The following is an 8,843-nucleotide window of genomic DNA, read 5'->3' as shown; positions in this document are numbered from 1 at the left end:
AGAACACTGAACTCATTGTCATGTTCATGAAAACAGTTTGAGACGACTTTTGCTTTGTGACATGGTGCATTATCATGCTGGAAGTAGCCATTAGAAGATGGGTAAATTATGGCCATGAAGGGATGCACATGGTCAGTAACAATACTCAAATAGGCTGTGGCATTCAACCGATGATGGATTGGTGTTAACGGGCACAAAGTGTGTCAACAAAACATTCCCCACACCATTCCACCACCTCCACCATGAGAAGGTGTACATGTGTTCCTAATAAAGTTCTCAGTGAGTGTATGTCGATCGTAAGACAACATTTGTATTGTCAACACATGGACATGATTTCATTGAGAAGAATTTGTAATTATGTGAGTAATGGGCAATCGAATTTGTGAAAAGAGCGCGTGAATTTGCAGCGACTGCTCCCCCAGCCGTGGCTCCAGACCAGCACCGCTGAAGTTGCGTAAACGTGTATATCACCACAGTTTCATACATTTTATTGATTTTGTATGTAGATTGAATAAGGTACAAGTACGACCTAGATATGTGTCAAATACATATCTAGCTCGTACTTGTACCTTATTCAATCTACATATAAAATCAATAAAAAAAGTTTTATCAATTATATCTGTGAATATGATATTTAATATGTAAGCCCTTCAAAATAAAACATGTGATATACTGATGATTCTTAAGTCCTGACAAACACAACCAATGCATGATTTTTGCATGGTATTTCTCTTATTTCTTTATTACACTGTAACACTGTCAAAAAAACAAATGGAAATATTTTCTCTGGCCGTACTGGTTCTCAAATGAACATGCCTGGTTGGACAAGATTGGAAGGACAAGAGAGCGCCCTTTGAGGGAGAGAGCGTTCGTTAGAGGAGACAGTTTGATACACGGAAAGTAGCAAAACAGTTCATAATCTTTTATCTTTACACTACTGCTATTGCGTAAAGTATATCTACTTGAAAATATAATTCATAAAAATGTATAATTTTTAATTTAAAAAAAATTGTGTTTTAAAACAGTAGACCTACAACTGTCACAGCCCGATTACCGTCACAGTTCTATAATCTCGTCAGAGAACCTTCAAAGAAACTTCAAAGTTCAGTAGCAAGTTATGCTTGAAAGGATTTATTGACGGGCCTACTATCGAAAAAAATACTCTCAATGGATTTGCTCAGAATTTGCTCAGATACACAGTCGGGCAGCTCCAATGTTTGTATCTGGGTAGAAGACATTTGATTTTAAATGACTTTTATGACTATGGAGCCAAAAGAAGAACATGCTTCACATCCCAAATCTTCCGGAGGGCACTGTTGATGACTGTGTTTACGGTCAGGGTCAAACATGAAAACATGTTAACAGAGTAAACTGTCATTTAGTATATTTGAGGTATTTTGGCAGTAGAGTGTTGGGGGACTGTGTAGTAACTCTTTACTGCATATTCTAAAAGCCGCTGAGGTGAGCGGCCTCCGCTGTTGGCTCACATCAACATTTCTTGTAACATGAATAAACTGTTGAAATGTCCCTCCAGTAATCTAATCTAATTTGGTTAAATGTCAGATGCAGTAGCAGGGGGCTCCATTTGGGAGTGTTCCCACCCCCGGGTTATAGATATGGGTTTCAAACCAGTTCTGCTGCCATTTGAGCTGTGCACCACGGAATATGGCTATTTAGGGATCAGCCCTGAGGCATATGCGTACCTCCTTTTTAGCAACTCTATTTTTAGAATAGAAAATGTCCTGACACACTGCGGAACAGAGAGAAAGTCCAGCTCTGTTTTCAGCCGGCACAAAACGAACGAAATAACAGGTAAATCAGGTGAAAATACCCCTGCGTTGTGACGCTGTCTCACCTGCACTCACGTGGGCGGAGGAGCAGCAAATCGAGGCGCCACTAATGGTGCCCTGAAATCAATATACACAGTGTGTGTGTGTGTGTGTGTGTGTGTGTGTGTGTGTGTGTGTGTGTGTGTGTGTGTGTGTGTGTGTGTGTGTGTGTGTGTGTGTGTGTGTGTGTGTGTGTGTGTCACCAGCTTCACCCCCGGACTTTACAGTGCTGTGAAGCTCCAGTCGGGCCTCTGGTGTTGATGATGTTGTCCGTTGTAAAACTGTCTCCCCTCTCCAGCACTGTGCCCCTGAGCCCAAATCACCACCAACTCATTTGACCTGAAGCTCAAGGCCAAGAGCTTGGGTTTGTTAGATGATATCAAATGTGTAGGATATGTATGTATGTGATATAATAGGTTGTGAGATTGAAGTGATGATCACCTGTTGGATCAAAATGAGGTTGAATGAAGCTTTGCCTTGGCGTCTCTGTAAGCTGCCTAGTAAGAGCTGTGATTACAGACTTGGTCCAGGGGTGAGCTGGTGACTTTTTAAAGTGATACACTGACACACACACACACACACACACAATCCTAGCTTTGATTGTTGAAGTTCTGGGTTCAGTCAAAAGTTGGAAACAGATCAGAATCAATAACAACAATATCAGCAAAAATAAAATGGCATTCTAACATTTAATTCATGGCAACATACATGTAGAAAACCCACACATGATTTCACTTCATTTTTCTCCCACATGAATATCTATAATTCAAAATATAAAATCAAACACTTTACAAATACAAAGCCATAATTATTTTTTTATTTTTTTTAAATGTTTCCCTCAACCAGAGCACTCCATTTTTAATGATCAGGTAATTTGAATCATCTACATCAATCATAGTGAGATGAGATGTCAATCAAACGTAAGTGCGTGGTTTCTAACACCCCATTGGCTGATCAACGTCACAGTGCATTCTCCCCGCTCCGTTAATCTGAAGGCCCCTGATAGCGCGACGCCGCTCACACTGATCTGTCTGGACAAAACATGAGCTGTCAGAAAGTCACTATGGTTACAATGGGACAGATGAATGAAAATTAAAGTTCAATCCATCCATTCATCCATCATTCAGAATCTCCTGCTAGTTTGATTAAGCTGCCTGGATAAGACTCCACGGACTAGACATTGTCATGCCCACTTTCACCCAATGAAGATGTGAATGAGTGAAGAAAAAGTCTATATATAAATGTAAACATATATGAATACAAATGTCTTCATTTCGAATGTCTTCATTTCCTTATGTTGTATTTCCTTACTCATTTATTTATTCAAGTATATATCAATATGGCAGGTTTGTGTTTTTCCTAATTACATCAGTATGTGTTTGGGCCGACGAGCCCTTTTGTTGTGCCAGTCCGTCCCTGCCTAGGGCCCTTAAGATGACAGGCCTGGGCCTTAACTGCATGCTAGAATCCTGGATATGTTGTTAGCTGCCAGCTGTATTGAGTTAACAGATTAAACTGTCATTGAGTATATTTTAGGCATTTTAGGCATCTTAGGGACCGCATAGTTACGTTTAATGGGGCTGTAAAAGCCACGGTGGTGTGGTCACATAGTGGTTTTATCACCAACAACGTGAGTTTGTTGAAGAGGTCTCCTCTGTTGGCTCACATCAGCATTTTCTGTAACTTGACTCAACCATTAAAATACCACGTCAGTAAGAATCTCATTTAGGATGGCAGGGCTCCACGAACAGACGTCTGAAAGGGAGAGATTCATTCATTCATTCAAGGCAAGTTTATTTGTGTCGCACATTTCAGACACAGAGGCAATTCAATGTGCTTGACATAAAATAGATAAAAAGGAAAGAGCATTTTTTATTTTTTTATTTATAATTAAAAAAGCATAAAAGGCATAAAAAAAGAATAAAAGTCACAGTGCATTTTAGGGTCAGAGTGCATTTATTTATTATTATTATTAACAGCAATTTAGTTTTTTTTTACCTTAGAATACCTCTTCCCCGGGTGTTTGAGACTCTAACCCAAATAATAAAAGACCACACACACACACACACACACACACACACACGCACACACACGCACGCACACGTCTCTCCCCAGTCATCCCTTCCCGCCTCGGTGGATTCTATTTATAGCTGGCCCATAAATGTCTGAACGCTATGTGTGTTGCATGGTGGGAATACTTCATCTGGCTGTTTAATGGCTTATGATTAAATACATGTTGACAAACTGCTGAAGACATACTTCATTTGGCAGTTTACTGTTTAATGGCTTATAATTACATAGACGTTGACAAACTGCTGAAGGCGTAAGTCAGTGCAACTTGAAGCCACAACAAAATATCAATTATTATTACAATAAAAGAAAGCAAAAACGAACAGAATACTATTGTTACGTTTGTTATTGAACCTAGATACTACGTCTAGCGATATAAAAGGGGAGAAACGTACAGTGTCTGTATTTGCTGCTGAGGACTGCTGGTGCGGTGGTAGTGCAACACACACACACTTAGGACGACTGAGTAAAATGGCAACAACAAGCCAGATTTATTCAATATTACAACCAACCAGACAACACGGGGGGAACATAGAGAGGGAACGAAGGGGAGGACGCCAGACGGCGCCAAATAAATGAAAACAAAAATAACACCCAAGCTAATATTCTAATCCTATCTGCTCTAACAACGAAATGTCTGCTATCTGACTAAGTCTTGCCCGCCTACTCTAGACTCAAAAAACAAGAGGTGGCGCCCGCCTGGGGAAACTAACCTAATGTATATAACAAACACCTCCATCACGCAGGTTTGGTTAAGCCCATGGGCGTCTTACCTGCCTACCTCGCCCTCCCCTGGGGCCAACGACAGGTGTGGCAGCGAACACAATGGTAGGACAGACACTTTTACACCAACTCTATAATGCAACAAATGACAGAAAAACCGCTAACTTTCTGAAGAGTGCGCGGGAGTTTTAAACGGAGACGGATGACGGTCTAATTGGACGATGGATGACCGCCAGATGAAATCATTGGTCGAAGGACAACAGGGGGACTGACGGATGAAACGATGATTGACAGGGGGATGAACCAATACCTGGGAGAGAGACAGAGGGAAAAACAAACAGACAAACGCACACAAATGTGGGGACGTAACACTCCCACCCATAAAGAGCAAACCTGTAGGGATTGCGATACAAAATAAATGTACAAACAATTTTTAGGTCATGTCATTTTTTTTTCTCAACAAAACAAAAGTTGTAACTTTGTACCATCAATGCCCACCACATGAGGCGGGGGTTGTGGTTGTACATCCTATCTAAAAAAAAACTAAAGGATTGTGGTCTGTATACACCAAGACAGGGAGAATGCTAGAACCAACATAAACATCGAAATATTGTAGGGCGAGCAATAAAGCGAGGGTCTCCTGTTCAATGGTGGAGTACCGAGACTGACAGTCGTTGAATTTGTGTGAAAAGTAACAGACGGGGTGATCAATAAACATCTGCATCTTCCTGCAGCAAGACAGCACCAGCACCAACCATACTTACATCCACCTCTAATTTAAATGGTTTACGGAAATCCGGGGCAGTTAGAACAGGAGAACTACAAAGCAGCGCTGTTATGGCGTCAAACGCACTCTGACACTCAGCTGACCAACAACAAGATACAGACGGGCTGAGTAGACTGGTCAGAGGTGCAGCAACACTGGAAACGTTTCTGCAGAAACTGCGGTAATATCCAGCCATGCCTGGACACCTACGCAATTCACGTCGGGTGGTGGGTGGAGGAAAAGATGTTATAGCGGAGACCTTGGCAGTAAGTGTACGGACTTCACCGCGCGCCGCCTGTTTACCAAGATATGTGACCGTAGCTTTCCTAAACTCACACTTGGCGAGGTTCAAGGTCAATGACCCCTTAGCCGAACGCTCAAACACAGTTCTCAAAGAACTCGGATGTTCAGACCAGGTGGCAGAGTAGACACCTAGATCGTCCAGGTAAAGCGGTACAATTCGAAACACCTGGCAGGTGCATTGCGCATTCCAAACGCCATAACAGTATACTGCAGGAAACTGTCAGGGGTTACAAAAGCAGAAATCTCCTAAGCACGAGGAGTTAGTGGAACTTGCCTTTCAATAGCCTTTAAGCAAGTCTAACTTGCTGACAAATGTAGCTGAACCAATAGTGTCTATGCAGTCGTCTAACCGAGGCAAAGGAAAAGAGTCTGGCACCGTAACAGCATTCACTTTCCTATAATCAGTACAAAACCTAACTGTACCATCAGGCTTAGGGATCAAAATACAGTGAGAACTCCACGGACTGGAGCTGGGTACTGCCAACTTATTCTCCAGTAAAAAAAAGTCACCTCCTGTTTCATGACCGACCTTTTCGACATGTTTACACGGTACGCATGCTGGTTGATTGGGGCAGCATCACCAACATCCAAATCGTGCTCCAGGACAGTAGTGCGACTGGGGACATCACTAAATAGGCAGGGAAATTCGCTTACTAAAACTAGAGTATCGGCTATTTGTTCACTATCCAAATGCTCTAAGTGAGACGGGAGAGACAACAGCATTTCGGTGTTGCACAAACGCGCGCACTGCTGGGGCGCATTACGCAACACTAAGCCATCCTCATAAAGACCATTAACAATGTTAAAATCAGCTACCAACGCGTCAGAGGCCACCGAAGAGACAGCGGGCCCGGACATCTTATCGATGGAGTTTACAGGAGGAACATCTCTGGTATGATAAAGCTTCAACATGTTAATATGACAGACTCGAGACGCGCGTCTCCTATCTGGAGTCTGCACAACATAGTCGGTGTCACTGAGTTTTTTCTCAACCAAATAGCGACCTGAAAATCGTGCAGAGTGAGGATCCGGGGATCGGTAACAGAACTAAGACTTGGTTGTAAGGAGCGATGAACAGCCTTTTCATCAAAATGACGTTTCATTTTCTTTTGGGAGGAAGAAAGCGCTTCCTTAGCTAGAGCGCATGCATCATGCAACCGCTCCCTGAATTGACTAATATAGTCCAACACACTTTTGGAGCCAGAGTCAGTCGACATTATCTGATCTTTCAGCACCTTTAAGGGACCTCGGACTGTATGTCCGAAAACTAATTCAGCGGGGCTGAAACCAAGCGACTCCTGCACTGTTTCACGGATACCAAACAATACCAACGGAACACCCTTGTCCCAATCCTTCCCAGTGTCCATGCAGTATTTACGCAACATGGACTTCAGTGTTTGGTGCCACCTTTCCGAGGCACCCTGGCTTTCAGGATGATAGGCACTGGAAATCTTGTGAGTGATCGCAAGAGACTGTAAAACCCTCTTAAATAACTGCGACAGAAAATGTGTTCCTTGGTCCGTTTGGACTACTTTTGGAAGGCCAAAAGTGGAGAAATACTTAATTAGCACTTTAACCACAGCTTTAGCAGTGATGTTACGCATGGGGATTGCCTCTGGTGATCTAGCAGCAGAACACATAATTGTTAATAAAAACTGATTACCAGACTTTGTCCTTGGTAGCGGGCCAACACAATCCACAATCACTCGCTCGAACGGCTCTCCCATAACAGGAATAGGGTGGAGAGGAGCAGGAGGAATGATCTGGTTCGGTTTCCCGGTCATTTGGCAGGTATGACAAGTACGGCAGTACTGAGCTACATCGGATTTCATACCAGGCCAAAAGAAATGATGGAGGACGCGATCATATGTTTTAGTAATCCCTAAGTGACCAGACCACGGGATATCATGGGTCAGGGACAACATCTTTTTACGCAATGCTCGGGGAACCACAATCTGACCGTGCTCCAGATATTATCAGTACCAGCCCGGGGCTTCCACGTACGCATCAAAAGTCCATTGTCGAGAAAGTAAGCCACCTTCTTAGTTTTTGCTTCTTCCGGACTAATAGCGGCGGTAAAAAATGTCACGAGGCTAACATTCTCCGTTTGTGCAGCTATAAGCTTCACACGTGTAACGGGTAATTTCTAGTGATGGCAGTTTGACACTGAAGCTTCGATACGTGCTTCAAACACTGACCAACAATTTTATCGAAGCACTGCTTCAAAGCTTGCTTTGGTGCGAAAAAAATCACGTGACATATGACGTCCGAAGCAGCAACTGCTTCGTTGCCTGAATGAATCACCTGACTGGTTCGCGGTCCAATCAGGTGATTCACTGGCACTGCCTCGTCTCGATTCTGACAGGTGATAGGTTGCGACAGTTTTGAATTTGAGTGCCTCAACACTTTATAACCGCTCTAAACAATGCACAATTTGTGGATTGTCGTAGTAGGTGCGTTGTTGCTGTTGCGTTTGTATTCTCTGAGTGTTCTTCTTGTAATCTTTGAGTGTTCCCCATCCCACATAATCACCCCCTGCCATAGTTACACAAACACACCCAACCTATGCCATATTTTCCCCAGCACTCTCTCCTCAATAACACAATACACACATTCATCAATCTTTATTTGTAAATAGAACATGATATTCAGTCTTAGTGTGTGTGTGCATCAAAGCAAAGATACTGTAGCGAACGGCGGGGTAGAGCAGCTTGCCTTAAGCGGGTATCGAACTCGCAATCTTTCGCTTCCAAACCGGCCGCGCGAGCCACAACACCAAGAGCGGTAACTCCCTTGGCGGAATTGCTAACGGGCCTTTCACAGGGTCGTTACAATACTTTAAATCCAAGGGTGACCAAAGCAAAGATGCTTCAGAACAAAAGATATTTTCTACAAAAGTAAAGTAGTTTCTCCAACACTGCTCATTGAGGTGTGTGTGTGTGTGTGTGTGTGTGTGTGTGTGTGTGTGTGTTCGTGCGTGCGTGCGTGCGTGTAATTAAAAGCCTCCTGTCCACCAACTAGCCTGCCTAATTTGACTGCAGCCTTGCACTTCGCCAGGAGAGGTCACTGTAACTGAAGCTTCGAGTAATGAACCCATTTTCGAAACAATTGGCTCAAGTGGTTCAGTGCTTCACAAAAGCTTAATTTGCCCA

This window comes from Argentina silus, assembly GCF_951799395.1.
Source record: "Argentina silus genome assembly, chromosome: 3".
Classification (NCBI taxonomy): domain Eukaryota; kingdom Metazoa; phylum Chordata; class Actinopteri; order Argentiniformes; family Argentinidae; genus Argentina; species Argentina silus.
This window is presented reverse-complemented; position numbering follows the sequence as displayed.